Source organism: Lissotriton vulgaris, chromosome 11 (assembly GCF_964263255.1).
Source record: "Lissotriton vulgaris chromosome 11, aLisVul1.2, whole genome shotgun sequence".
Taxonomy (NCBI): domain Eukaryota; kingdom Metazoa; phylum Chordata; class Amphibia; order Caudata; family Salamandridae; genus Lissotriton; species Lissotriton vulgaris.
The window spans coordinates 991,877,917-991,882,061 of record NC_141699.1 but is presented as its reverse complement, the minus strand read 5'-3'; positions in this window follow the sequence as shown (position 1 = coordinate 991,882,061).

The window sequence follows — 4,145 nt, the reverse complement described above, 5'->3', positions numbered from 1 at the left end:
GTATGCCCAGATGTGGCTGTCTTGCTCACTTTGCCACTAGATTCAAGCTAGCCTGGCTGATGAGGGGTGTTACCCCGAAACCAGTCCCAGGATGCTTGTGTCCTGTCCATGGAAGACCTGGCTTGGCAGTTCGGGCTGGGTCAAGACTGATTTGCATATGGCTGGGTATGAACTTGTGAGTGAGCTAAATAATGATGATGGATTCAACTCAGATCTGTGACTGGGGTTGAGTGCCTGAAAAGTTTCAGCGCTTTTCAGCACTGCCTGTTCTATGCCACTGGCCTCTGCATGGTCCCCTGTGCCTGTCTGGAAATGGGAATTATGCCTTGCTCATTACTGCCCGCAAGCGCTGCATTGGACGCAGCTGTCAGACCCTGCTGACAGGAGTTGTAGTCGGTGCGGCTGCCTGCTGGGATGTTAGCCTGGATGGCAGATGGACCTGCCTGAGACTCTTTCTGGACATCCAGCTCTTTCCTCCATCAGGTCAAGGTCCTATTCTTCCCCTGTCCTCCCACAGGTGTATCTATATGATACATGAGTAAAAAAGAAAAAATACATGTGTGAAACACTTTCACAGTGGTCAAACCATGTTAATCAGCTCATGCCAGACAATTACTCCACTGTTTATGTGACTGACTACATATCCCATAATGCAACAGCTGTGACTTTTGGTGCATGAAAATGAAGCGCTAGGGGTATCAGTGTTGAATGCTTGTGGACTGCAGGGTTCTGGCAGGTATTTTGGAATAGTAGGCATATTGCTGTTACCGGAGCGGGGTGCAGAGGTGTGGATGGTCCCTGATGCTCATGCTGCTTCTGTATCCTGTCCAGGGTCCTGATGCTGCTCCACAGATGAGGGGGGTATCAGATGGTCCAGCTTCTGACCCTTATGACCCTCCCAGCCATGCTGCAATTCTTTACTTGGCACGGGATCGCAGGGTGTACCACCTCTTTTAGGTCTTCAATGGACCTACTCGCAACTCCCAGGGCATTTATCTGTTGCTGCATTTCCCTCCAGATCTTGCCCTTTTCAGACCCGAAAAGCTGCTCATGGTTGTTGCAGCAACCATCAGTGATAATTTCTAAATATTTTTTCGGAAAATTTTATCTTCCCCCTGTACTCCCTTTCTCCTGGCCATTGGTGCTGGGATGCAGTCTTGGAGTATGCTGCTGCCCTCACAATGTTCACCTATTACTAAACAGAAATCACGATGGACACCACTTCCTGGTTTGGGGTCCTTTAGCAGTTCCAGGAAGCGATTGGGCATTTTTAAAACTGCAGTCACTAACTGCAACCGCAATCTCAACTTGCGACCACTGTCGCACTTTGAGACCACATATCAACTCGCAAAATGCGAGTTCAGTAATTGTGATGCAACTTGATTGGGATCCGCAAATTGAGGGCCAGATTTGTATGTACATTGGATTTAGCAATTCGTAATTTGTGAGTCTATAATTCACACAAATTGTGAGTCGTACATTCTCGCAGTCTTACATCAGGCCCTAAATCTTTAAAATTTCATATGTTGTCTTCTACTTACTGTGTCTTTTTGGTCTTATTTTGCTCAGATAAATATTCTCTATTTTGTTTGAACCTGAGTGGAGTATTTGTGTGGTGTATTCATTTTGTTAGTGTGTGTTTATTTTGCACAAATACTTTACACATTGCCTCTTTAGATACGTCTTACTGCTCTGTGCCCAGCTACCAGAGGGTGACCACAGGTTATTTTTGATTGTATGTTTACCTTACCCCTGGGTGCATACCTCAGCCAACCAAAAACCACATTTCTAACATATGGTGATGTGCACGTTTTAGAATTATATTCAAGACATGTCTTCCAATTGAGGACCATGTTAGAGTTTGAGATGGACAGGAAGCTTTTCATTTAAATAATGCATAAAATAACTTGCTAATTGTGGGGATGATCTTTACAAAATGAGAACACAAATCTAAATTCTAGCATAGAGCAGTTGTTCCAGTACTGAAAAGACAAGGGGGCATATTACAAAGCAATAGCGATAATTATCGCTATTGCTTGGTTAAAGACAAGAATGTATCGCCGACCTGCGGCGATATTATCACAGATAAACCTTGGTATTACCAAGGTTTATCGCAAATGCGATAAAAATCGGCCGCAATGCATGAATATCGCTGAAAAGTCCGCGATATTCAGGCATTACCGAGCTAATGCTCTTAGCCATGTTATCCACCTCTCATTGGATAACATGGCTAAGAACTTCTCAGGGCAGGTGTTAGCTTTTGGAGATATTCGCGCTTAGCGTGAATATCTCCAAAAGTTGGTAATAGGAGATAGCGATGTTAGCGACTGTTTCCAGTCGCTAACATCTTGGCATGCCCACTTTGCATGTCATTAGTGATAAATTTCTCTGACATGCAAAGTGGGGCCCAAGATGGTCGCTATCTCCTACTAGCTGTCGCTAACTGGTGTTAGCGACAGCTAGGTAATAGGGAGATAATTTTATCTCCGCTTTTTTGGCTTTTAAAGCCAAAAAAGCGGAGATAAACCCCCTTGATAATATGCCCCAAGGTCTGTGGTGAAGAAGGTTTTTTGAAAATTAGAAAACAATATTTATTTGATGTGTTTAACTTGACATCACTAGGCCACAATTAGAATAACTAGGCCTCAACATCCACTGTAAAGATGGTGAAGAGAATTATGCATTCATTGTTTTGTGAAAGAGCTTTCCTAATGCATGTTTTCTCTCTTGTGTTCTTCCATTTCAGAAAATAAGCAGAAGAGACTTCATTTTCATGGTGCTGTTTCCCCTGTGTTGTAGAAAATGCATTTACATGTGTACCATAGAAAGAAGCCATGTCAGAATGTACTAGTTGAGAACTCAAGATTTTTTGCTCAGGCTTGTTCACTGGTATATTCATTTCATGAGTCTCTTATTGTTTGGTGTTGTAAAGTTATTTCTTTATGACCTAATGTTTAATTATACATACAAAATAGGTGTTTCTAAATGGTTCTTGCTTTTTGTATTATGTTTACATGAATGATAAATGTGTTGTTAGCTCTGGTAACTCAATTCACATCATGTCAAGAGTGTGCCTTTTACTGTCTGAAAACCTATAAAATGTACAATTTTTTAGATATGTGCCAGACCTTTCACTTGCTTTCTCAGAGGCAAACTTCATAGTGGTCCGTCTATCGACTTTATACTTTTCATTGTCTTTGAACTGAACTGACTATTCATTTGATTGGAGGCAGACCTTATGTTGATTCTTCTGCGTTTGTATTATTTGATTGAATATTGATGCTAATTATGAATCTAACTAACCATTTTACCTTTTGTAATGATTCCTAATATTGGATTTGACTCTGAATCGTGTCCAGTGAAAGTTTCTCTTTTAATTTTCTGACCACCATCCTGTGGGACATAAACTGCTCCAATCCTGCATCAATCTTGTAACTTTTTCAAGTGATGAGAACGGGAATGGTAATTAATGCATAAACTTGACCACATAGTTAGTGAAAAAGGACAACAAACACTGATCTAGATAGAACAAAATATAATACGCATATGCCCACACATGAATACGGGGCACTAAAGTGTTAAGGCAAATATAAGTATGAATTTACACAAAACCGACATATTTACACAAGTAACATAAATAGAAAAAAATTAATGTATATCTCCCTAACGCTTCATCCCCAACCTCAGATGGTACATGAGCTATTAAAACCCATAGGAGATGCACAGAAGCATAAGCTGAATCACATAAAGAAGTATATAACAGCAAGGTACTCCAGAAGGAACAATTTCCTTCACAAACACGAATCATGTATTCAGTATTTACAATACTAAAAAATGGTTGCAATAGTGGGCCTTAACCTATTCTTAAAACGTTTGCTGTAGTCTCCTTTAGTGACAAGTGGAGACCTTGAGTATTTGTAGTTGTAGGTATTGGTGTTCTGTGCACAACTCTCTTTATAGGACACAATTCGTTTATCTGGATCCTTGCATTCGTGCCAAGACGTGTCCAGCATCCAAAATGACATCATTATGCCACAAACCAAAGAAACACATGGAGGAAGAAGCAAAACATGGTTGTGCTATATACCAACTGTATGTTAATGCTGATGTATCCTTTGCAATCACTGAAGACAAAAGATCATCTA